Below are 27620 nucleotides of genomic sequence, written 5' to 3' on the forward strand. Positions count from 1 at the left end.
TATGAAATAGGCTCAATATGTCTCTTTTGGACTTCAGGGAACCTAATATATATTAAAAAACTAATGAGGTCAAAATAACTGAATTTACAACTTGATTTGGGAAATGCTGTCAAATATAAAAAGTTTAAAACACTTGACACCACAAAATAGGATCACAGGTTATTGTAAAAAAAAAAAAAGAAAGAAAAAAAAAAAGTCATTCATTTAGCCAAAGTGACAACACATAGATTTCAAAAAAAGGCAAAAACCTTTATTTTTCGATAGGAGTCTTAATTTCCTAAAATATAAGCCCTAATAAACACAGCACAAGAACAATTAAATCTGTCTCCCAAACCTTATAAACAATCTGTTAAATTTTAAGTTATGTAAACCTTTTTATGATCTTTTATAATTATTTATTAACAAGTGGGTTAATGCTCCAAGAAAATCTTGTCAATTTGACACAGGGACCCAGATGCTCGTCTTGCATCAATGTGCCTTTGATGTTAATGTTTAATTTATGGAGAAACTCTGACCTAATTTTATCTCTCAAGATCAGCCCTTAAAATCTCACATACCCACCTCTTCTGCAATTGTCCCTGTCCCTAGAGGAGTTGAATACTTTTAATTTCTGGCCTCCTGTCTCATAAGTGCAGTTTATTTTGATTGTCATCTTCTCCTGGATATAGAGGTGAGTCTTTAAATACAGTCAGTGCTTAAGATTTAGTAGGACTTGTCCTTTTTAGACCCAGGAGTCAAAGTCCTGTAACTAGTCAGCACAGGTACAAGAAAGTTACGTGGATGTAATAACCTTAATTTTAGAAAAATTTTTATCTCAGTTTTCCTAAGTAAATAAAAACTTATTAACAATGGCATAGAAATTATTTTGATAAAACATAAAATCTGTCTTTTAGACCAGTTATCAAAAGTCAAAAAAAAAAAAAAAAATCCTGCAGTGTAATTGCTTTTCTCTATTGGCAATCAATTTAGATAACCTGCAGATCAAAGCTAATGAAAATGTTACTTGTATTAGTTAGGTATAGAAAGATTGTGTCCTAGGTTACAAGTAAAAGTTTTCAGTTTTATAGAATGAACTAAATTCATGATCACAGAATTTTATATAAGAAGAAAACATTTCCTTTAGACCTTTAGGATAAAACATTTTCAGTATGAGGCCACAACAACAGTTAGAAGCTGAGAAAAAAAAAATATAGGAACTGACCAAAAATTTGAAAGAGAACTATTATCTCGGGACTTCTTAAAAGGGAGAGAAAGCTGAAAACAATGAGATGCAATAAAAAGTTGAACTTTTGGATTAAAGAAATTAGAATCTCTTTTACACTTATTAAAGGTAAATCAATATCTTAAGAAAATTTTATTGTCCTTACCAATTCATTAGTGTATTGGTGTAATTTTAATGTCAAAGCCCAATCTCTAAACTATTATAAATAATTTTCTTACATTATAGCCAACTAGATTATATAGTCTTTTTCCCCCATGAATCCTCTACTTACAAACCTCATTACAACATAAACAAATCTTTCAAAACATGCTTGAATTGCCAATTTTATCGTGAATCCCCCTGTTTTCTAAATAATTAGTAATTTTATTTTAGAACAAAATTTGCCATGCAAGATTCTTCCTTATATAAAATTATTTTTCTTTTGAAAATTCTTACCCCCAAATACTTCATTATATTTCCAACTTTTTTTTTTTACATCTCTCTTATTTACTGGTTCCATTTATACTGTTCTATAAATGACCTTTAAAGGACCTTCAAGTAAGATAAACTTTTTTTTCTTTTCTTTTCTTTTTTTTTTTTTAAATTGAGACAGAGTATTACCCAGTCACCCAGGCTGGAGTACAGTGGTACCATCTCGGCTCTCTGCAACCTCTGCCTCCCAAGTTTGAGTGATACTCCTGCCTCAGCCTCTCTCGTAGCTGAGACTACAGGTGTAAGCAACTATGACCAACTAACTTTTCTATTTTTTAGTAGAGATGGGTTTTCACCATGTTGACCAGGCTGGTCTCAATATCCTGAGCTCAGGTGATTTGCCCGCCTCAGCCTCCCAAAGTGCTGGGATTACAGGCATGAGCCACCATACCTGGCCATTTTTTCTTTAAATAAGAACACAATTTTTTAAAAAATATATTTTATATAAATTGTTAAAAAATTGGAAATTACTTAGATATTTAATAAATACCTATTATTTAATTTAATATCTCTTTAGATTCTAAATTGTATGTTTATTCAGAACTTATTTCATTGCATTTGCCTGATTTTTTTAATAGCTTATCTAGAGCACCTATGAAAACTATGATAGTAATTACTTAAATTTGCTTGCCTCTTATCCACTTTTATAGCTTGTGAATGTCAGGTGTTTTATTTTTTGCCAGTAACTCAGAATTTAGCTGTTTTCATTAAATCAACAATATTGGATGCCTTATTTATAAAAAAATAAATAAAGAATGATAATTATCTTTTGGGCTGCATTTATAGATTTATAATCCCCATGCCAAATTTTGACACTTTATAATATTTAGCAGAGATAAATATACAACTACTTGACCAATATATCTAAAAATAATGTATGTGGCAATTCTGAAGACATTTCTAATTTTATTTATCCAAAAATTATAAAACCAACTTGTTTATTAAAGATTTACTTAAGTCATGTGAATTGGAAAAAGCATCATGCCCTAAAGTCTCTATATTTTCTGAAAAAAATATTTAAGTACTTTTTCTTTAAGCCAAATAATTACAGCTTTTCAATGTATTTTTGGCAGTAAGACATACATAAAACACATAAACACATAGATATTTTAGACATGAAGGTAAAAGTAAATCTCACACATTCATAAGTCCTCCCATTTTTTCTCCTATTTTAGACTCAATTTCTTGATAACCTGTTTCATTATTCTGGGAAATTGTCAGCTAGATAGCCCCCAAATTTGCACACTAATGGAACAACTGTTATGTGAAATTCAGATAGCTAAATATACATCTCAAAGTATGAAGAGAAATTATGGTATGTTGGAGGGAGATTAAAAATGGATGCCACGTCAAACATAAAATTAGACAAATCTACCACAGGATTTTATGTAAAGACCAATTTCATTCATAATGGTAGGCTTTAATTTAGTTTCTATTTTTAATTGGACCTCTAAGCTGTGGGAAAAGCCCACACTGATTCCTAGATCTCCAAAAAGAGATACCATAGAACCTAGGCCACATAGTGCACTTTGTTATAAAAATAGTTATCTAAGTATCTAATTCATGACCTTTATTATCTTGAACACCCAAGAGCAGCCACTGTTGTAATAACTATTTTAGTCAAACAATCAGGCAATATAGTACAAAAATAAGAAGTTTAAATCTGAGAGAAACTTGTCCATTTATACTTTTGGGGTTCCAGAATGGAAAGTGGATTTCTCCCCAAAAAGGAGTCCACTGTCTTCTCTGCTTTCTTTAAGGAATCCCAGGCTAATATAAATTATTTTAGACCACTTATGCAGCAGAGAATGGCAAGAGGAAGGAGAGACAGGACAAAGTAAATGCAGAGAAGAGAATTCATTCAGTCAACAGGAAAAAATAATAATAATTAAAAAACAAGATCCTAAAAAAGAAAAAAAGTGGCTGGGTGTGGTAATTCACACACGCCCGTGTGAAGAGACCACCAAACAGGCTTTGTGTGAGCAATAAAGCTGTTTATTTCACCTGGGTGCAGGCGGGCTGAGTCCAAAAAAAGTCAGTGAAGGGAGATAGATGTGGGGCCATTTTATAGGATTTGGGTGGGTAGTGGAAAATTACACTCAAAGGGGATTTTCTCTTGCAGGCAGGGGCAAGGGTCACAAGGAGCTTAGTTGGGGAGGTTCTGGGCCAGGAGAAGGAATTTCACAAGGTTAATAGCTCAGTTAAGGTGGGGCAGGAGCAAATCACAAAGGTGGAATGTTATCAGTTAAGGCAGAAACCGGAAATTTTCACTTCTTTTGTGATTCTTCACTTGCTTCAGGCCGTCTGGATGTATATGTGCAGGTCACAGGGGATATGATGGTTTAGCTTAGGCTCAGAGGCCTGACAAAAAGAAGCTCTCATCACAGTGAAGAGATAACCAACAAAATGGGAGATAATTTTTGCAACCTATCCATCAGACCAAGGTCTAATATCCAGAAACTACAAGAAACTTAAACAAATTTACAAGAAAAAAAATTAAAAAGTGGGCAAAAAACATAAACAGGCACTTCTTAAAAGAAGACATTTATGTGGCCAAGAAATATGAAAAAAAGCACAATATCACCGATCATCAGAGAAATGCAAAGCAAAACCACAGTGAGATATCATCTCTCGTCAGTCGGAATGGTGATTACTAAAAAGTCAAGGAACAACAGATGCAGGTAGACTGTGGAGAAACAGGAGTGCTTTTACACTATTGGTGGGAGTGTTAATTAGTTCAATCATTGTGGAAGACAGCATGATGATTCCTCAAAGATCTAGAACTAGAAATACCACTTGACCCAGCAATCCCATTACTGTGTATATACCCAAAGGAATATAAATCATTCTTTTATAAAGATGTATGCATGTGTATGTTCCTGGCAGCACTATTCACAATGCCCATCAATGATAAGCGGGATAAATAAAATGGAGTGCACATACACCTTGGAATAATATGTAACTGTAAAAAGCAATGAGATCATATCCTTTGCAGGGATATGGATGAAGCTGGAAACCATTATCCTCAGGAAACTAACACAGGAGCAGAAAACCTAACACCACATGCTCTCACTTAAAAGTGGGCACTGAACAAAGAGAACACAAGGACACAGGGTGGGAATAGCACACACTGGGGCCTGTCAGAGGAGGGCCGGGGAAGGGAGAGCATCCGAATAAATAGCTAATGCATGCTAGCTTAATACCTAGGTGATGGGTTGATAGGTGCAGCAAATCTCCATGGCACATGTTTACCTATGTAATAAACATGCACATCCCTCACATGTATCTTGGAACTTAAAATAAAATTAAATTAAATTAAAAGAAAAGTTTAAAATGTTTTTAAGTGAATGTGTATAAGTTATATGTACTAGTCATTTTCTAAGATCAACATATATTTTTGGCATTTTTCTCAGATAGTAGAAAGGGAATAAGTGTGATGAAAATGTTAAAAATCCCTGTAAAATTATAGTTGTACCTAATTCTTGGTTGCAAGAAATTTGAAAGAAGAGCTATAAAGTTGTCATCTAACAGAACATAAAAATAATTTTATTGACAACTTTTCTGACTTATGATTATAATATAAATAAAGTTTGAAGGATTGAGTAATTTGAACAAGGACTCCATAATAGTGTTTCTACCTAAAAAGAAACAACATATGATGTATATATGTCGTGACATATTATGACATAATACAAATTCCATACATATATGAGAGAGACAGACAGAGAGATTGATTTAGGGAAATGTCTCACATGATTACAGAAGCTGGCAAATCCAAAATCTGTAGTTCAAGTTCAGAGGTCATCAGGCTGGAGGTCCAGGAAACAACCAGTGTTGCAGCTTAAGTCTGAAGCCTCTCTGCTAACAGGCTTCTTCTTGCTCAGAGGAGGTAAGTCATTTTGCTCTATTCAGTCTGTCAACTGATTAGATAAGGCCCACCCACATTATGGAGGGCAATCTGCTTTATTCAAGGTCCATCAATTTCAATGTCCATGCCATCCAAACACATTCTCATGGAAATATCCAGAATAATGCTTGATCACATATCTGTGCACCGTGGCTCAGCAACATTAACACAAAATTAACCATCATTACAGACTCTCAGTGCTTGCAGACTAGATTTTATTCTAATTCCTGTCTCATTCTAAAAATAAGAAGTGTTCAATCATGCAACTACCTCTGCAATTAAGAGAAAAATGCATACATTTTCATAAAATTTTACTTTTTATGTTTAGTATTTATCAAATGTATAAACACACACATATATATGTATATATATGCATTAATTATTGACTACTGCAAAGTAAAATAACTATTCAATTCAAAGTGTAAGATTTTTTTCCACAGGACATTCAATGACTTTAATTTTAATAAAAGATAATCAATAAAATAGGCTGCTGGTGGCTTGGTTTAGACTACTTTTCAGAGTGAAAATCTTTTGAAATGCATAACTTCAGGGACCATATTCTATTGCAAGTTTTGCCTCCAGGTACCTTACCACATTCTCACAGTCAGGAGTCAATAAACATTGCTATGTGCCTGGAAGAGAAAAGGGAATAATAGTCATATAAAAATATGGAGGGTTTATTCTCTTTGACAAAAGGCAACTGCCCAGGGAAAGAGACTTTAACAAAGTTTACCTCACAGAGGCAGAACAGTAATTACCCAACTGCAGATCTTGAATCTTTCCTGTCTTACCTAAGTGGTAGTGTTGCGTGGGCAGTTGGATAAGGCACATATGAATGTTATAGCCCAGGGACTCGGGTAAACTAAAAGACAGAGTTCTGAGATTTAATTATATGATAGATTTTTAGTTTAGTTAAGCAATAGCGTGGATTTTTAAATTGTACAGGTTATGCATATGTTTTGGTGAATATATTCCTAACTGTGACGTGACTTAGGATCCTATTTTCCATGTTATTTTAATTTTTCATTTTCAAATAGTTTGCTGATAGCTTATAAACATGCAGTGAGTTTTAGCACTACTTTGTATCCTAAGATGAGTCTAAATTTATTAATTTGTCGATGAAGAGAGTCAAACTCTGTAAAATATTTGAAGAGATTTATTCTGAGCCAAATACGAGTGACCATGGCCCATGACACAGCCCTTAGGAGGTCCTGAGAACATGTGCTCATGCTGGTCAGAATACCACTTGGTTATGTACATTTTAGGGAGTCATGAGACTTCAATCAAATGAATTGAAGAAATACATTGGTTTGACCCAGAAACGCAGAACAACTTGAAGGGGGTGGAGCTTACAACTTATTATTTAGATTTTAAAATTTTCTGGTTGACAATTAGTTGAGTTTATCCAAAGACATGAAATCAATAGAAAGGAATTTCTGGGTTGTGATAAGATTTTCGTGGAGACCACAGTTTTATCATGCAGATGAAGACTCCAGGTAGCATGCTTTAGAGAGAATAGGTTGTAAAATGTTTCTTATCAGAATTAAAGTCTGTGTTGATGTTAATGCCAGAGAGGTAAAATGAAGCATGTCCAAGTCATGGCCTGAACCAGTCTTGCAGATTCCATTTTAAAAGACCCCCTGGCTGAGGACTAAGTCCATTCAGAAGTTTGAGGGTCATAGAATTTTAATTTTTGTTTATAAATTCTAGTCATTATTTTTGTAGGTTTCTTAGGGCTTTCCATGAAAATTGCCAGGTGGTCTATGAGTAGTAAGTTTAACTTCATGTATTACAAAACGCTTTAAATATACTTTTCTTGACTTATTTCACTGTTTAGAATCACTAATCTAATGTTGAATAGAAGTGATGAGGATAAATATTCTTTCTCTTTTCACCAACTATAGAGAAAAAATATTTAGTCTTTCATACTAAATGTAATATTGCCATAGGATTTTTTTGTAGATTCCCTTTATCAGGTTGAGGCCATCTCTTTATACTTCCAGGTTGCAAATGAAAGAGTACATATCATTGCTGGATGTGGGATTTTTATCAATAATTATTTTGTAGCTAAAAAAAATAATTATATGGTTATTTTGCTTTATTTTGTTAGTACAATGACTTGCATTGATTAATTTTTGAAGGTTAAGCCAGTCTTGCTTTATTTATAATATACTATTGTAACCGCCCTATGGATTCACCTTGCCTGCTGCCTAGACAGAACCGATTTATCAAGACAGGTGAACTGCAATGGAGAAAGAGTAACTCACACAGAGCCAGTTGTGTGGTAGACCAGAGTTTTATTATTACTCAAATCAGTCTCCACAAGCATTCAGGGATCAGAGTTTTTAAAGCTAATTTGATGGGTAGGGCCTTGGGAAGTGTTGAGTGCTGATTAGTCAGGTTGGAAATGGAATCATAGTGGGTTGAAGTTAGGTTTTCTTAATGTCTTCTGTTCCTGGGTGTGATGGCAGAACTGGTTGGGCTAGATTACTGGTCTGGTTGGTGTCAGCCAATCCATCCAGTGCAGGGTCTGCAAAATATCTCAAGCAATGATCTTAGGTTTTACAATAGTGATATTATCCCCCAGGAGCAATTTGGGGAGGTTCAGACTCTTGGAACCAGAGGCTGCATTTCCCCTAAATTGTAATTTCCAATCTTGTAGCTAATTTGTTAGTCCTGCAAAGGCAGACTGGACCCCAGGCAAGAAGGGGGTCTTTTCGGGGAAAGGGCTATTATCAATTTTGTTTCAGAGTCAAACCATGAACTAAATTCCTTCCCCACGATAGTTCAGCGTACTGTTAGGAATGAACAACGACAGCTTGAGGGTTAGAAGCAAGATAGAGTTGGTTAGGTCTGATTTCTTTCACTGTCATAATTTCCTCGTTTATAACTTTGCAAAGGCAGTTTCACCATTATTTTACATATTAATAATTGAATTTGCTAATATTTTTAAAGACTTTTAAAATTTATGTTTATGAACGATATTGGGCTCTATAATAGTTATCTCTTTGTATGTGTTTTTATGATTTTGGTATCAGGGTAATGCTGGCCTCATAAAATGAGTTTGTGATGGGGTTCAGGATATGCTACCAGAAAATATAGCACCTTGGCATTTGCAAAAACAGCAGAAGCAGAAAGGTCTCTCTGACATTCTCCCACTGTTCTCCCTCCCCTAAAGCAGGCCATAAAATAATTATCTGCCTTTCCTCTAAAGTAGGACATAAGACCATCCTTTCAGAGTGATGCTCCCTATACCTAGAGGAAAGGACAGGAAGGCACAAAGGCAGAGAAGAATCTGAACAGACAGGCCTTGCTATGTTCCCCTGCCACCCCCCAGTTTATTACCATTAGATTGTACCTGTTTTTTCTAATCATACTTCTACATACACACTCTTCATCAAACCTAATAATAAAAATACATACTTTCCCCTGTTTATTTGGGTCTTTGAAAGCTCCCATGCCATTTAAAATTTATATTAAATTAATCTGTACGTGTTTTATTGTTAATCTGTTATTGTTAATGTGTGCGTCTAATTGGGGAGACAACCTGAACAGGCTCAGTGTGAGCAACAAGGCTGTCTATTCACCCAGGTGCGAGTGGGCTGAGTCTGAAAAGGAAGTCAGCAGAGGGTGATGGGGTTGGAGCTAGTTTTATAGGTTAGGGGTAAGCACTGGAAAGTTACAGTTAGGAGCCGTTTATTGCTGGCAGGGGAAGCATGTCATAAGGTACATTATCACAAGGTTACAGAGCACAGTGTCACGTGGTTGATTGATAGTTAGGGTAGAGCCTGTTACAATGATAGAATGTCGCAAGGTTGGCTAATCCGCTACAACAGGAACTAGCAGTTTTTCTTCTTTTGTGGTTTTCCTGTGATCCCAGACTTTCTGGCTCCAGGAGACCTTCTGGATGTGTACGTGTGGGTAACAGGGGTCATGATGGCTTGACCATGGCGCCGCCTGCTCAGAGGATGTTACATTCCTGTCTTTTTATGTTAACAATTAAAACAAAATGAGAAAAAATAGTGAAATGTTAGGGTGGTGAAAATTCGGGGGTGGTATAGAGTGATGATGAATGATATTTTTTCAGGGCTTCTTTGAGCAGGCTTGGGGCGGTATGGGAATCTAAGGTGGGAGAGATCAAACAGAAGAAAGATCTTGGGGTAAGCGGGATAATGTGGGGTTACTAGAAGGAGCATTTGTCGTATTGACTGATAGGTAATAGCTTGGATGTCATTTTGTATGAACTGAGAGATGAGTCCGAAAAGACAATGTCCAAATAAGAAGAGGAGAAGGATGAGTTCAAAGGGGCCTGTCAGTGGAACGAGCCATGAAGCTAAGCTAGAGGATGGCCAGATAGGGTCAGTATAATTATTTGCCTGATTAGCGAGATTCTGGGCTCTGTCTTTAAGTTTTTTAATGTTGTCATATATAAGGCCTGATTGATTTAAGTAAAAGCAACATTCTTCATTTAAGAATAGGCAGAGTCCTCCTTTGTCAGCAGTAACCAGATCGAGACCTTGGTGATTTTGCAGGACAGCTGTGTCTAAGGAAACGACCTGGGCGTGGAGGACAGAAAGCATTTGAGTTATATCAGTAAGGATATCGAAGTCACTGGAAAGACTGCAAAATGTGTTGATGGAAGTTGTAAGGCCTGCTACTCCTGTTCCAATTGCAGTGGTTGAAACTCCTAATCCTACAAGTAAAGGAATGAAAGGGATGACTTTTTTAAAATTTTTATTTATTTATTTATTTATTTATTTATTTATTTATTTATTTATTGTCATGTTGGAGTTATGAGGGGAATGGGGAGCTGTTTGCTTCCATTTGCAAACTGGATCTTGGGAGTAAGGAAGATTAAAGTGCAGGTGCCTGTCCAATTGGCAGGAAGGCATATGTAGGTGGAAGAGCCACAGAGAAAAACAGAGTCCTTGAGGCAGGCAGAACTGGAAGTGGAGAGTAAAAAGATGAGAGTGTGTTCTGGAAGCAGAGTCCTGCACGCAGAGCCCTAGGGATCCAGCAAGGGCAGGGGCTGTTAGAGGTTGTAGTGGGGTTTGGTAGGCTAAATGTGTAGAGGGAGAGGTTCTGTTTTCATGATGTAAAAGAAAGAATTTGGTATCTGTAAGTAGCCATTCACTGTTATTTATAAGACTATGTATAAGCAAGCAGGAAGAAGGCCTTGGAGGGAAATCCATTGAACAGGGGAAGGGTAGCCAAGGATGCAGCGAAAGGCAGGGGAAATGCCTTCCTAGGCAGAAGTTGCTACTGCTGTCTTTAAGAGTGTTAGTGATGAGGGAGAGCTTTTCTGTAATACGAAGCTGGAATGCTCCAACATTTTGGTTAATGTGGGTGGCAGGGCCTAGGAGGTAAAGAGTAAAGGAACATAAGGAAGATGGGAAGTAACCCAAAGGAATTCCAATAGGCAATTGTGCGGAGATGCATAAGGGGGCATCAATGGGGATAGCTGCTTGTGTAGTCAGGGGTCCAAGAATAGGAGGTGTGGAATTGACATAGGGAGATAGATTTCGTAGCTAGGTACAAAGGAGAGCAGCAGTTTGTTGGTATGAGATATAAGGGGAGTTTTTGCTGAATTTTTCTAGGAAGTAAAGAAATTATTCGGGAGGGTAAAGTTGGGGGTCACTGAAAGAGGTTCAGAGGTGTAGGGAGAAGGGGGAGGTTGCCCAGTCGGCTGGCAGGGCAGGGACAGCTATGTAGTAGGAGGAAGAGAGGGAAATGCATAGGAAGAATTGGAGATGGTGAGGGGGGAGTGGGTGAGGTTGATGGTATGCTGGAGATAATTAGGGAGGGGTAAAGGGTGGCAGGAGAACGGGAGTAAGACAAAGAGTAAGTATTAAAGAAAAGAAAAGAACTTCATCGGGATGGAAGAATTGGAGAGTACTTTGCCGCAGAAGGTCATCTATCCACTCTAAGAGTTAAGAGTGGCAGCTTGAGGGTGACACCATAAGGAATCAGCTACAATCGTCTGCAGGAGAAGTGTGAACGGGCAGTATAGACAAAAGCAGGGCATTTAGAAGTAGGTTAGAATGGTGATTAAGGGCATAAGTAGACAGAGTTTAAATAGTGGGGTGACTGTGTAAAGGCCTATTGTAAATAAAAGGTATACAGGGTTATTGTTCTTTTACAGGAATGCGGGTAAGTTTAAGGGAAGTGGGGGAGCAACTTCCAGGAGGAGGCAGGGGAGCTAGGTTGGTCATCGGATGGGCACAGTTTTATCCTGGAGTGATGAATCCAGTGGGGAGGATTCTGTAGACAGACCACAGTTGGAGTACTATAGATGACCAGGTAGGGTCCTGTCCACAGAGGTTGTAGATTTTTAGGGGTTATGAGAACTGACAGTCCAGCTAGGGTGTCTTCATATGGCTGGGTATCTGGAGTAGGTAAAAGGGAGTTGGCAGCTTGGCGGATTTTATGTCTAACCTGTTGAAGGGCAGGAAGATAATCACTGGTGTTTGCTGTTTGGAATTAGGTTGGGCCCAAGAAGAAAGGTACAACCCTATAAGAGTTTAAATGGACTGTACCCGGTGGGTTCCCGGGATGTGGCTCAAATTCAGAGGAGTGCAAGGGGTGGAAGAGTGGTCCAGTCTTTCTTAAGCTGGAGGGTAAGTTTAGTGTGGTATGCTTTTTAAAGGCCGTTGGCTTTTTCTACTTTTCCAGAGGGCTGAGGGTGATAGGGAGCATGAACATTCCATCGGATACCAAGGGCTGACGAATGAAGGCCAGACTGTTATCAGACTATATGGAAATAGGGAGACCAAACCAGGGGATTATGTCGGTTAAAAGAGACAAAATAACTGCAGTGGACTTTTTAGACCTCGTGGGAAAAGCCCGAACCCATCCAGTGAAGGTGTCGACCCAAACCAGGAGGTATTTGAGTTTCTGGACATGGGGCATATGAGTAAAGTCAATTTGCCCATGTTTTGCAGGGGTGAACCCTCGTGCTTGACACGTAGGGAAAGGAGGAGGTTTGGGAAAGCCCTGGGGGGTAGTAGACTGGCATATAGCACACTGAGAGGTGATTGTTTTAATGATGGATTTCCAGGCTGGAAAAGAAATGAGAGATTCTAAAAGGCAGAATAAAGGTTTATATTGTGTATGGAAGTGGTCATGAAAGGACGAGAGAATAGAGTAAGCTTGAGAGGCAGAGAGAAGGAGCTTTCCATGATCTAAAAAATAGTTGCCTTGAGTGGGAAGTGACTGGTAGGTTAAGGTTTCGGAAGGGCAGTAGGTAGGAGTGATAGATGAGAAGGAGAAATATCGGCCACTGGGAGCAGATACTGGGGAGTTGGCTGCTTTTTTGACTGTTTTATCGACATAGGTATTTCCTGGGGCAATGGGGTCAGAGGTTTTTGGCATCCTTTGCAGTGCATTACTCTGGCTTTGGCTGGGAGGAGGGAAGCTTAAAGGAGGGCTTTTATGAAGGGGGCGTTGATAATAGAGAACCTATGTGTAGTGAGGAAACCTCTTTCTGCCTAGATGACAGCATGGTGGTGGAGAACGTGGAAGGCGTATTTGGATTTGGAATCAATATTCACATGCAGTCCTTGGTAAGAGTTAGGGCACAAGCTAGTGCTATTAATTTAGCTTGTTGAGAAGTTGCAGATGGGGAGAGTATGGCAGTTTCAATGATAGATGAGTGAGACACAACAGCATAGCCAGCTTTACCTGGTGATGATCAATTGGTTTTTGAAGAACTGCTGTCAGTAAACCAAATGTGGCCTGGGTCAGGGATAGGGAAAAGGGAAATATGGGGAAAAGGAGAGGAGGCTATGTGGATTAAGGAAATAGAGTTGTGTGGATTGGGATTTGTAGTGGGTATTAAGCGAGAGGCTGGGTTGAAGTCCAGTCCAAAGGCAATGGTTACCATGGGATTTTTGATAAAGTGTGAATAGAGCTGGAGGAGGCAGGGGACTGAGAGTATGTGTTTTATGTGTGAAGAGGAAACGAAGTCTCGGAGATTGTAAGAGTTATAAAGGGTGAGTGAGGCATAGCCTGTGATTTTGAGAGACTCTAAGAGTATAAGGGCTTCTGCCGCTGCGGTGTGCAGACATGATGGCTAATCCAGGACTATAAGATGAAACAGGTTACTGGTTGCAGGCCTTGTCCCTGAGTAAGAATACCTATAGTGCAGCCCTGCGTTTCTGTTGTGTGAAGGAAAAAGGGTTGAGAGGAGTCGAGGGGTGCTGGAGTGGGGGCTATCTAGGGCCTTTTTTAGAGAGTAAAAGGAGGGGCAAGGGAAGGAGTTAGGATCTATGGGTTCAGCTAAATTTCCTTTTGTGAGTTTATGGAGTGGTTTGGTTAGGATGGCAAAACCTGGTATCCAAAGGCAGAAGTATCCAACAATGCCTAAGAAGGAGAGGAGTTGCTGTTTGGTCGTGGGGATTGGAGTTTGGGAGATTAGCTGAATATGGTCTGCCAGAAGTGAACGTGTATGTTGATGGAGGATTATATCAAAATAGGTAATGCTAGGGGAAGAAATTTGAGCTTTGGAGGGGGATACTCTGTACTCCTTTGAGTAGAGATGTTGAAGAAGCAGGATAATGTCTTGATGGAATATTGGTAAAAGGGGCTGCAAAGAAGGTCATCCACGTATTGAATGAGATGGGAAACAGACAGATGAAAAGAAAGCAGGTCATGGGAGAGGGCCTGGCTAAAGTGGTGTGGGCTATTTCTGAAACCTTGGGATAAAAGGGTCCAGGTGGGTTGTTGGGACTGGTGGGTGTCAGAGTCAATCCCAGTAAAGGTGAAAAGGGGCTGGGAAGAGGGATGTAAGGGGATGGTAAAGAAGGCATCTTTGAGGTCAATAACAGAATAGTGAATTGTGGAAAAGGGTATTGAAGATAGGAGAGTATAAGGGTTTGGTACAACATGATGGATGGGGAGGACAATCTGATTAATGAGATGACGGTCTTGGACTAGCCTGTACCACTTATTTGGTTTTTGAACAGGGAGGATAGGAGAGTTGTAAGGGGAGTCGGTAGGAACTAAGAGGCCATGCTGCACTGAACGGGTAATAACAGGCTTTAGGCCCTTTATGGGGTAGTGGTGTTGAGCAGGATAGGGTTGGTTTTGTGTTAATGGGATGATAAGGGGTGAATGGTCAGGTGCAAGGGAAGGAATGGAGGTATCCTATACTTTAGGGATGAAAGGGGAGGTTGGAGGAAGGGTTGGAACTGGATAAAAGGGTAGCTATGAGATGTGGTTGTAGTCCAGGAATAGTCATGGAGGCAGATAATTTAGTTAAAATATCTCTGCCTAATAAGGGGACTAGGCAGGTGAGGATAGCTAGGAAGGAGTGTAAAAAGGAGTGTTGCCTGATTTGACACGAGAGTTGGGGAGTTTTAAGGCGTTTAGAAGCTTGGCTGTCAGTATCCACAATAGTTGTTGGGGCAAGGGAAACTGGCCCTTGAAAAGAAGGTAAGGTGGAGTGGGTAGTCCCTGTATTGATTAAGAATGGGACAGACTTACCCTCCACCATAAGAGTTAACCGAAGCTCACCATTCCCAGTGGTCTAGGGGGTCTCCCAGACTCTCGGGCAGCGTCAGTCTTCAGCTGCCAAGCCAAGGAGATCTGGGAAGGAGTCGGTAGGGGAGCTTTGGGTTTGAGCTCCAGGAGCTCCAGAAGTGGCCATGAGAGTCAGACAGTCCCACTTCCAGTGAGGGTCCGCACAGGCGGGGCACGGGTTAGGAGGAATCCCAGGCTGCAGGCATTCCTTAGCCCAGTGGCCAGGTTTTTGGTGCTTGAAGCAAGGTCCTGGAAGGGCTGTTAGATGCTGCGTTTGGGCACCTTGAAGTTCTTGCAGGTAGGTAGTGCAGCTGGGGTTTGTCTTATGGCAGAGGCAAGCATCTGTAGTTCTGAAATGCGCTGTCGCGGGTCAGCCTCTTCCCTATTATTGAACACCTTGAAGGCGAGGTTGATTAATTCCTGTTGTGGGGTTTGAGAGCCAGATTCTAATTTTTGAAGCTTCTTTCTACTGTCAGGAGCTGACTGGGTAATAAAATGCATGTTAAGAATAAAAGGGCCTTCTGACCCTTCAGGGTCTAGTGCTGTATATTGCCTGAGAGTGGCCATATACTGAGCTGGATTTTTATCTTTGTTCTGAGTGGGGTTTTTTTTTGTTTTTTTGTTTGTTTGTTTTTTGTTTTTGTTTTTGTCATAATTGACAGCTTTACATGCAGCCTTCTGAAGTCCTTGAAGGAGGCAAGAGATCATGTAGTCCCGGCTGGCTATGCCGTGGTCTTGGGCCTGGTAAGTCCATCCAGAGTCTTCACGAGGTACTGCCCTAGAATCTTCTTGGAGGCCAGGCTGAAGGCACAGGCGGTTATCAGCATAAGATTGAGCTAGGGTCCAAACCCGCTCTTGCTCCTCAGGAGTGAGAGTAGAGGTGACGATGACGTTTAAGTCAACCCAAGTAAGATTATAGGACTGGGTTAAGTATTGGAATTCTTGTATACATTTGGTGGGGTCAGATGGGAAAGAGCCTAGATGTTGGCTAATTTGGGAAAGGTCGAACAGGGAGAAAGGGACCTGAACCCGAACTATTCCTTCGGTTCCTGCCACCTCTGGAAGGGGAAATTGCTAGGCAGGGGCCTGGGGGTTGGCCACAGGCCCAAACTGTAAGCCAGACTGGATGTGAGGAACGGTGGTAATGGGAGGGACATAAGGTGGTGGGTTCTGTGTAGAAATAGGTTCTGTGGGAGAACTGGGAGCAGGTTCGGATAGGTGGTGGTGGGGAGAAAGATCAGAGGGGTCAACAGACAAAGAGTAGTCAGCATCGCCAGTGGAAGAAGAAGGCGTAGACGGAAAAGAAATAAGGAAAATTTGGGATGGATTACATTGGGAGCATAGACTAGGGAGAGGTCGTAGTGTAAAAAAAAACGCCTGGATGTAGGGTACATCAGACCATTTGCCTATTTTGCCATAGAAGTTATCTAAGTCCCACAAAATAGAGAAATTGAAAGTGCGTTTTCTGGTCACTGAGAGCCATTGTCTAACTTATATTGGGGTCAGGACACGTTACAGAAAAAAAACTAGATGTTTAGCATTTAGATTGGGCACAAGCTGAAGAGGTTTGAGGTTTTTGAGGACACAAGCCAGAGGAGACGAAGGAGGGATGGAGGGCAGAAGATTGCCCATGATAGAACAAGGAAAGATTTGGGGGGAAAGAAAGAGACAAGGAAAAGAGCAACCACTAGGATCCTCAGTGGGCATCCCCAGTGGAGGTCCCGGGTTGTGTGGCTGGCAAATGGCCAAAGCAGGCATCCCTGGCATTGACCAAACACTGAGGGAAGACTGTCTTCCCAAGAAGAGTCCGTGACCAATGTTGGATTTCCGAAACACGGATAAGAGGAAGGTTCCTTGTCTCAATTTTGAAAAGAGAAAAAGAGAGGGAGAGATGAGGAGAGACAGAGGCAGCTTACCCGATGCACAGACAGAGGCCGGAGTGCTCGCGGGGCTGGTCTGAGGTCCTGAGGTCAAAGGAAGTCTCTTGCACAGGAGAACGTGGGCACGGGGAGGATAGGGGAGAGGTCTCCCGGAGGAGTTCCCCTATCCCAGGCTTTCGGCACCAAATGTTGTGCGAGCGTCTAATTAAAGAGACAACCTGAACAGGCTCAGTGTGAGCAACAAGGCTGCTTATTCACCGGGTGCCAGTGGGCTGAGTCTGAAAAGGAAGTCAGCAGAGGGTGATGGGGTTGGAGCTAGTTTTATAGGTTAGGGGTAAGCACTGGAAAGTTACAGTTAGGAGCCGTTTATTGCTGGCAGGGGAAGCATGTCATAAGGTACATTATCACAAGGTTACAGAGCACAGTGTCACGTGGTTGATTGATAGTTAGGGTAGAGCCTGTTACAATGATAGAATGTCGCAAGGTTGGCTAATCCGCTACAACAGGAACTAGCAGTTTTTCTTCTTTTGTGGTTTTCCTGTGATCCCAGACTTTCTGGCTCCAGGAGACCTTCTGGATGTGTACGTGTGGGTAACAGGGGTCATGATGGCTTGACCATGGCGCCGCCTGCTCAGAGGATGTTACATTCCTGTCTTTTTATGTTAACAATTAAAACAAAATGAGAAAAAATAGTGAAATGTTAGGGTGGTGAAAATTCGGGGGGTGGTATAGAGGGATGATGAATGATATTTTTTCAGGGCTTCTTCGAGCAGGCTTAGGGGCGGCGTGGGAATCTAAGGTGGGAGAGATCAAACAGAAGAAAGATCTTGGGGTAAGGGGGATAATGTGGGGTTGCTAGAAGGAGCATTTGTCGTATTGACTGATAGGTAATAGCTTGGATGCTAGTTTTCTAGAAAACTAGAAGACTATGGCCTTTAGTTAATATATTTCCTATCTCTCAAGAATCAACGTTCACTACTGTTTTCCAACTCTTAAAAAACATTGTTTCTTCTTTCGCCCAATTTTCTAATTTTGTAGGAATAATATATATATATTTACATTTTCTCTATTTTGATCTAAGTCAAAATAATCCCCCCCCCCGCCACACACACACACAGCCACACACACACATATGCTGTTCATTTAGTTTCTCTGGAGAAACTTGACTAATACAGCTGGCAATTCCTTTCTTTCTTTGCTCTTCTTCTTTGGAATTGAAAGTGTCTGTAATTGTTATACTATGCCAGATTCACTATTACATGTTGGGGACAGATAACTTGATTTTTAGTTTAATTATCTCATAGATAGAGAGACATTTGTCTAGGGATGGGTCATATTAATTACTTTATTTTAATTTTGCCTTTATCATTTTTTAGGGTACTTTCCACTATCATATGCAGTATAATGCTGTGTTTTAAAGTAATTTTTATAAATTATTTTCTTTATGGTTATAAATCAAGCATAATATATGTACAAACACTTATACAACACACATACATATACATACACACAAACATATATACATACACACACAAGTGCTTGTAATTAAACTCAATGAAGGGTGAACCACAGAAACATGAAACAAAAACAATTATCATCAAACTTAGGAAGAGAGGAAAAAGGCTGGCTAGGACAAAAATGAAAAAACACCTCCAAATCTTGTTTTGCAGCTGTAACTTTAAATCTGCAGAAATAATTTACATAATTTTAAACCTGAAGAAACTTTTTGAAAAGACAATTACTATATTTCAGAGACGAAATAAAACTGGAAGCTAACTGTATATTTTTATGTTTTACTCCTGCTTTTCTTAAATAAATGGAAACCTAATTTGAACACTTTTCTACCTAATTTCCCTGAATATAATCTGAAATTGTTCCACAGAACTACTTAAATTTATTCCCCTTCTTTCCTTGAGCTGTATAATATGACATTGTATAGATGTTCTGTAATATATTTAATTAATTCCCTATTGTTTTTTTCTATTTTTTTGTACTTATAAATTATACATTTGTCTTTTGGGATTGTTTTTAGTATATCTTTGGAATAGATTCTTAGCAGTGCTATTGCCAAATTAAAAAAAAAAAAAAATACATGTATATGTAGTTTTACTAGATATTGTCAAACTTTCCCCCGATTAAACTATTTTATACTCCAGCAATTTGTAAAACAACTTGTTTTCTCACAGTCTCAATAGGTAAATATGGAGTCAAACTTTTGGATTTGCCTATCTGTAAAATGGAAAATGCTTTCTTCAGTATAGTTTTAATTTGCATTACTCTAAGTGAAGCTGAATTTCCTTTTTTATGGTAAAGAAAATTTGCATTTTTTCCCCTGGTGGACACTCTTCACATTATTTACCTGTTTTCCCATCATGTTTTAGGCTTTTCATTCTCCATTTTTAGAATTTCTTTATATATTAGGAACATCTACATTTAGTCTTCACTAAGAATTGCAAATAAAATTTGCCTGTGGTGTCCATAGATCTCCATAAGTTTTTTAGGTTACAGTCAAATTTCTCCATCTTTCTGTTGCTGGGTCTGGATTTTAAATTATTAGTAGAAAAAATTTGCCCCATTCCCAAGTTTTAATTTTATCCATGTTTTATGACTTGAATATTTTAGATTTTTAGATGTAAATCTTTGATCAATTTGAATAATTTTTGCATAGATTGTGAGAAAAGGGTCCAGTTACATTTTTTTCTGTTAAAATTATTTGTATTGAATTCACTTTAATAAGAATTTTAATAATTTATCCTACAAATTAAAGAGGCTAATTTCATTGCATATTCCATTTCCACATATGACTTGGTTTGTATGTTATTTGTACTGTTGGTCCTGTTGTTTATTTATGCAGCAATATCACATTTATTTTAATTATTGAGGTTTTATAATTTGTTTGAACATCTGGTAACAATTGCCCCATTCATTGCTGTTCCATTTTATGCCTCTTGTGGTCATTCTTGCTTGCTTAATCTTCAAACTGATTGTTATAATGAACTTGTCTAACTCAGGCAAAACAATCAGACAAATAAATAAAAGCAAAAACTTAATGGTATTGTCATTTTTTGCATTAAATTAACTTGGGAAGGAATGACATCGTTATGATATTGAAGTTTCTTATTCAAATATGATATAGGCATTCTCATTTGCTTAAGCTACTTTTGTGTCTTTTGGAAGTCTTTGACAACAGTCTTAGTAAGATTTTGGATGTTTTTCATTAAGTTTATGGTTAGGCCATCAGATTTGTCTTACTATACTTTCCAGATATTGTTGCTGTCAGTGATTTGGCCCTACCTGCATGTATTTTGGGACTCGTGGAGTCACTTTGTCACTTGGTTTTACGGTGTATGTTGGCTGTGATAATTTTTGTTGTTTTATTCATTTTTATGCTATATTTGGTGAGATGATTTAGGGATATTATTAAAAAACTGCTGCCACTGTAACTTTGCCAGGCATGCTCAAAAATTTTTGAGTCTACATATTTTCTAATATAAAATTTCTGTTACCAAATATGCAAAATATATTTCAGGATTAGGTGATAATTATCCCAAAGACACACATCCAATCACAGAAACAGGATAATGTATAAAATCCTGCTATTTAGTGCTTACTAATTAAGACAGACAAAGCAAATGGAATCTGCAAGAACCAGGATAATTGATTTGGAACCAAACATTTCAGTTTGCTTTGTCCAGCTGTCCCTCTCAATATGTGATCTTTGGCCTTGTTTTTATTCCTTATCTCAAAGAAAGCAGATATTTTAGTTCACAGAAAAATTTCCATTTAATTCATAATTGTCACATGTAGAAGAGAGTTTGTGAATTATTTTACAACATTGGCCTCAATGAAATTTAATCATGTTATATAAATTCAACTGGGGCAAGGAGTTACTGAACAAACGTACAGATTATTAACATACAACTATCTACAAGGAGAAGGTAGGGAATGATGACTGGTGGAGCAGGACATGTGGAAGCCATTCGTCTACTTAACAACATGATCTCTCTAGTTATGGTGGCTCTGAACAATTCTCTGGAAAAAACTATAATGCTAATTGGGCAATGCTACAATTTCCATAGAGTGGATATGAGAAGAATAACTTCCCTCTCACAGTCTGGAGTTGTCTCATGCAGAAATGAAATCCTTTTGGTAGTAAGATAGTCATTAAAAACAGTGACTTACACAGGTTATTATACTTTCTCTCTCATAAAGAAATCCAGAGGAAGTCAATCCATGGTGATTCCTTTCTACTCAGCCGTTCTTAGTCTATGATTTTTTCTACCTGAGGTCACGTCACTGTCACAAGACGCTTGCGGAGGAACCAGACATAACTTCTGGTGCCAAGGAAGTAGGAATAAGACAAATATTCAGGGAAATAAGCAACTTTCTAGCTAAATTAGGGCCCTTTTCAAAAATTGTTCTCAGAAGTATTACTTTCCATTTACATTTCATTCACTCCTAGTGGCAAGGAAAGCTGCAAAAGTTTGTTGTTGTTGTTTTCCCATCCTGAAATAACGTTGTTATGCTGTTACTAAGGAAGATAAACAGAATGGATATTGAGTATGCAGCCATCCTTCTCTGCCACAGGATTAGATTACATTTACCATCTGTCTGGTTGCCTCTTTTTTAGTCTGAACAAGTAAAAAACAATTGTAATACTTGTAAGTTAAATTTTGAAGATAGCATTTTAATAGCTTTTTTTTTTTTTTTTTTTTGCACTTTTCTCCCCTAACTACAGGTATTATTATTTAGCTGTCTTTAAAAATCCAGACAAAACAAACATAACAAAAGCATTTGTTGTTTGAGTGATTGGGCACTCATCCTGAAAAACAAACAAAAAAGAAAGAACTATGCCATTTAATTCTTATATATATATATAAATCCTTTGTTGGTTTGTATTCTAACATGTTTAAGCATTCTACTGCTTTTTGTTTAAAAAAATCAGTACAGCAACCATGAAAAGTTTAACACCCAGGCAGATCAAGATGAATGTGGCCATTCTTGTTAAGTAGGACATTGTTTGCTCTATAGAAAGAAGATATATTACCAGGATAAAATGATATATATATTTCTACAACATCTTGTTTCCACACTCCATTAGAAATGATTACCACCACAATGCTGTATGGGCTGAACAGGTTCATATTTCTCTAAGATACAAGGGCAAGAAAAAGACCAGCTGCCAGGACAGTATGACCCAGTCTACTGCTCTGCCTGACCTGTGACAGGAGTAATCTCAATCAAAGCTGTAACCATCACCATATTAGCCAGCGCACTTCTAACACTGGCGACTTGTTGTTGCAGCACTGGGTCTAAAAATAACAATAATCCATCAGTGTCAGTGCATGAAAAACTGAATTTCATCAGAATTTAAGAGAATTGTGGACTACACTAATACATAAAGTCCGTTTTGTTACTGTAATTTGTTCTTTCTATTGCAGCAAGTTGGCTGCCTTCTAACATTTTACCCATTTCTCTAATCAGAGGAAAAAAAAATAAAATAATGTTTTTCAAAAATTTACAAATGTCTGAATATACATAAGACAGTATTTTAATACTCTGTTATTTTGAAATAATTTACCACTGACAATTGCTGTCTTGGTATTTTGAATTCAACTAATAATGAGCATATTCATAAATATATATTATTTTATATATTCTTCTTATTATATATTGTTCTTCCATATAAGAAGAGGTTCAATAAATATCTAATTCTAATATTAGCCTAAAACCATATTGAAACCATTGAATTATTTAGGAGTGAATATTTTGTGCTAATGAACCTCATTTTTTAAAACTTTTATTTTAGCTTCAAGGGTACATGTGCATGTTTGTTATATAGGTAAATTGTGTGTTATGGGGATTTGGTTTACAGATGATCTTGCCACCCAGGTAATAAGCATAGTACCTGGTAGGTAGTTTTTGAACCCAATTTCAATCTTATAATAGCACAGAAGATTTCACAAATGAATCCTCAGCATGATCCAGCTAACAGCTGGATTGATAACAGTTATGGGGGAAATTTTGGAAGTTCAAAGGTGGACATAGAAATTGATTTAGAGTAACTCATGAATTCACTAAGCTGAGTTTTTATTAGCAGGCTATTTAGAGTAAATCTTTACTAACAATCAGGAACCAATCAACATTAATTGTAGAGATAATCGATCCAAATTATTGACACAATTAAGTGGTTTTAAAATATTAAATGATTTTTTTCAACTTATATTGTTATTTTGCTCTTTTCAACTACTTTTGGTTTATAGTATTGTGAGTTAGAAGATTTCCTTGTGGCTTGTCATATTAGGAACAGTTGAATTTAACCATCTGGAGCTACTTAAAACATCCCCTATATTACAAATTTCTTGTCTAAAATCTGATGAAATTTGTACAATTATTCTACACCTCTCAGAGATCAGTTGCATCAAACACATATTAGTGAACTATTTAGACATATGGGGGAAATTAAATTCAGTATTTTATATGGTTAGAAATCAGAGAAATTCAGTATCAAATGTAAGCTCTGAGACTTGATAACTGAGCTCAGTGAACTTTTTATTCATTCAACAAATATTCATTAAGCAATAACAGGATTTCAGGCACTAGTTTAAGAGCTGAGAGTGCTGCAATAAATACAACACATTGAGTTCTTTATTCTCTATGGCATGATAGAGAAGTAAGAATCTAAAAACAAACACAAGCATTTCAGATGGTAACACTATTATTAAGAAGAATAAGCGATTGAGAGTATTAGATAGCCAGTGTAGGTTGTACGGACATTTTAGTAGCTGCAGAAAGGAAGTGACAGAGAACAGGAGGGAAGTATAGCAAGGAAGCATGCGAGGTTATTATACAACAAGCTAGGGAGACAGAAGGTGAAGTTATGGAGGAAACCAAGAATCAGATCATTTGGGCCTTTGGACCATAATAAGCACTTTAGATTTGGGATTTAACTGCTACTTTTATCTGACTGACAGTGTTTTTGTTGTTGTTGTTTTGAAACGGAGTCTCATTCTATCATTCAGGCTGGAGTTCAGTGGTGTGGTCTCAGCTCACTGCAACCTCTGCCTCCTGATTCAAGCGATTCTTCTGCCTCAGTCTCCTGAGTAGCTGGGACTACAGGAGTGTGCCACCACATTCAGTTAATTTTTATATTTTTAGTAGAGATACGATTTCAGTATGTTGGCCAGGGTGGTCTCAAACTCCTGACCTTGTGATCCACCCTCCTTGGCCTCCCAAAGTGCTGGAATTACAGCTGTGAGCCACTGTGCCCGGCCCTGACTGACAGTTTTTAAAAGATCACACTGGCTACTTATCTTAGTCAGTTGATATTATAATTTTGAGCTGGGTGGCTTTAAGAACAAACATTTATTTTTTAGACTTTTGGTGGCTGGAAATTTGAGATCCTGGAACCAGCATGGTTATTTTGTTAAAGAGTACCCTCTTCCTGGTTTACAAACAGCACCTTTTCACTGTGTCCTCACATGGTGGACAGAGAACTAGCTCACGTCTCTTATTCTTTTTAAAAGGGCATTAATTTGATTAGGAGAAGCTCACCCTCCTGACTTAATCTAAAGCTTATGACATCCTAAAGATCTCATCTCCAAGTACCATAGCACTGAGGATTAGGGTTTCAACATAAATTTTGGAGGGACATAAACATTCAGTCCATGGCACTATCATAAAAAGAGTAGAATGTGTGAGCACAGGAGAAAGAGAAAAGGTCTTAGGGCAAGGAAACTGATTAGCAAGTATTACAATAGTCTAAACTCTAGTCAGTAAAAGCTAATGGTTTAGATCATAGCATAGTGGTAGAAGTAGTAAAAAGTGGCTAATTATTAGACAAGTTGACAGTCTTTGCTAATGTATTGTATATGGATTGTGAGAAAAACCTGACATAAAGAACAACTTGATTAGCTTCTCTAAACTTTCGTCTTCTCAAATATGCAGTAGAGAACTTATTTACCATAATATGGAGTTGGGAAAACTAAATTTCAATGTAGGAAAGCATTTACAGTTATTATATGTTATAAAGCCAACATATGAACTATAAAATAATGATTATATTATTGTATAATATAGAACAAGTAGCAATGTTAATTTGAGACCCAGGACAAAAATTGTTTTAAAATCCTCCAGTAATAGGCAAACTAAAGTTGCAGAACTTGGCTTTTCTACATCCATATAGGGATTTTCTATCCCAAACACTTTTGTTCACATGTCTCTACAGTTAGTTGCAGGGGCCTTTGAAAACAGTATTGCTGAAAATAGATAGGGCTCAAGGACAGTATCTCCAATTGAACTTTTAATGAACTCCCATAGGCGCCAAGAAGGCGGGCAGATAAGGAAGAGCATAGAGACAAGGAACTGAGTAGAAGGTTACATCTGGGTAAAGAAAGTTTGTTTTGCATCATGTTCTTTCTGCTGACATGGGGTTTATGGAGTATAAATAAAGTGAGGCGGAGGCTCTGAGTGTGGCCGCCATGTTCTCTGTTTGTCTTTGTCTTTTGTGTCTGTTCATTCTCCACCACCCCCGGCACGGACCCCAATAGTTAGTACTTTCATACCTGCCTTTTTAATCAGGTAGAATCAGTTTTAATTCATGCCAAGTTATATTACTTTAGAAGCCATCTATCTTCTGTTTCCTTTAGAGTCAGTCAACTGACCCTAAAACCAGAAGACAGCGCTGCTTCTCATCTTTATTCAGTGGTGGCATACTCAGTAAATGATGGAGCTCTGTGGCACTTTGTGATACATTGCGTTTGTATAATTATTATAAGAAAATTTTAAAAAGCAAATAGTAGAGAAAATGTAAAATTGATTTTGTATTAATATTTAAATAAAATATTTTCAGATTTCTAGACAGATAGTTGACCTTCCTTCCATTAATATCTATCTATCTGCCTATCTATCTATCTATCTATCTATCTATCCTCTAAGTATGCTTTTACTTTTTAATACTGTTTTATACTTGAAATGTCTACATTCAATTCCTAATCATGTTATATTTTTCCAGGGGGAGATTATTTGTTCTTGAGGAAAACCATCAATGAGAACATTTTGAAAACAAGAAAAAGAAAAAAAGAACATTTGAAAACAAGACTATTTACAATTATTATATGTTAGTCTGAAAATCTTCTAACTATTAATAATTTGTAGCCTCTTGTAGATAAAACTGCTCATCAAAATTATATGTATGATTTTATGAGAATATGTGGACCTACATTTTTAGAAGAGAATTTATTATTCTTTTAAAACATGAGAAAAATAAATAAGAATAATGGGTTTTATGTATGTAATTTCCATCTCTCAGAAATGGGCAATAGTTTCAAATGTTTTTTATTTATTTATTTATTTTAAATTTATTCATTTTTCTGAACAACTATGACTTTAAAACTATCTTTTAGGTAATCAGTTGCTTCCTGGCTGTCTTGTAAGGGTGTATTAGGATTTTTCCATCTCTTCTAGGTTTTCCAGTTTGTGTTTATAGTAGTTTCTTTTTTTCTTTTGCTTTCTTTTTTTTTTTTTTTTTTTTTTTCCTAGATGGAGTCTTGCTCTGTCACCAAGGCTGGTGTACAATGGCTCAATCTCAGCTCACTGCAACCTTCACTTCCTGAGTTCAAGCAATTCTCCTGCTTCAGCATACCAAGTAGCTGGGATTACTGGTTCATGCCACCATGCCTGGCTAATTTTTTGTATTTTTTGTACAGATGGGGTTTCACCATGTGAGCCAGTATGGTCTTGATCTCCTTATCTTGTGATCCACCTGCCTCAGCCTCCCAAAGAGCTGGGATTCCAGGTGTCAGCCACAGAGCCCTACTTTTTATAGTAATATTGGGAACAGACCCCCAAATCTGTCTATAAACAAGCCCCAGAACTGGCCATAAACAAAATCTCTGCAGCACTGTGACACACTCATGATGGCCATGATGCCCACGGTAGAAGGTTGTTGGTTTACCAGAATGAGGGCAAGGAACACCTGGCCTACCCATGGCCAAAAACGGCTTAAGGCATTCTGAACCACAAACAGTAGCATGAGTGATCTGTGCCTTAAAGACATGTTCCTGCTGCAGATAACTAGTCAGAGTTCATCCCTTTGTTTCTTGTTTTAGTTAATATATAATCTATAGAAACAATGCTTATCACTGGCTTGCTGTCAATAAATATGTGATAAAACTTGGTTTGTGGCTCTCATCTCAGAAGGCTGTCAACCCCATGATTCCCACTCCACACTCTATATTTCTGTGTGTGTGTCTTTAATTCCTCTAGCGCCGCTGGGTTAGGGTCTGCGTGACCGAGCTGGTCTCGGCAAGCAGTTTCTAATAGTTGTTTTTATTTTTGTGGGGTCAGTAGTAACATTACCTTTGTCTTCTCTAATTGTTTCTCTTTTTTCTTCTCTTTTCTTCTTTATTAATCTAGCTATTGGCCTTTTTTATTATTTAAAAAAAAAAAACAAACAAAACAAAACAGCTATTGGATCTCTTTTGAATGGTTTCTTGTATCTCAAGTTCCTTCAGTTCAGCTCTGGCTTGTTATCTTTTGTCTTCTGCTAGCTTTGGGCTTGATTTGTTCTTGCTTCTCTAATTCTTTCAATTTGAAGTTAGGTTGTTAATTTGAGATCCTT

At 37.9% G+C, this 27620-nt stretch overlaps 1 long non-coding RNA gene across 1 annotated transcript; it reads left to right on the forward strand.

The window, feature by feature from the left end:
• Positions 1–554: 554 nt before the first annotated feature.
• On the forward strand, positions 555–26491 carry LOC116275301. Its single transcript, XR_004184312.1, has 3 exons — positions 555–670; positions 5456–5582; positions 26013–26491. It is a non-coding gene; the product is annotated as an uncharacterized LOC116275301 (long non-coding RNA).
• The last annotated feature ends 1129 nt before the right edge of the window (positions 26492–27620 follow it).

The sequence above is a fragment of the Papio anubis genome, chromosome 6 (genome assembly GCF_008728515.1).
Source record: "Papio anubis isolate 15944 chromosome 6, Panubis1.0, whole genome shotgun sequence".
Lineage (NCBI taxonomy): Eukaryota > Metazoa > Chordata > Mammalia > Primates > Cercopithecidae > Papio > Papio anubis.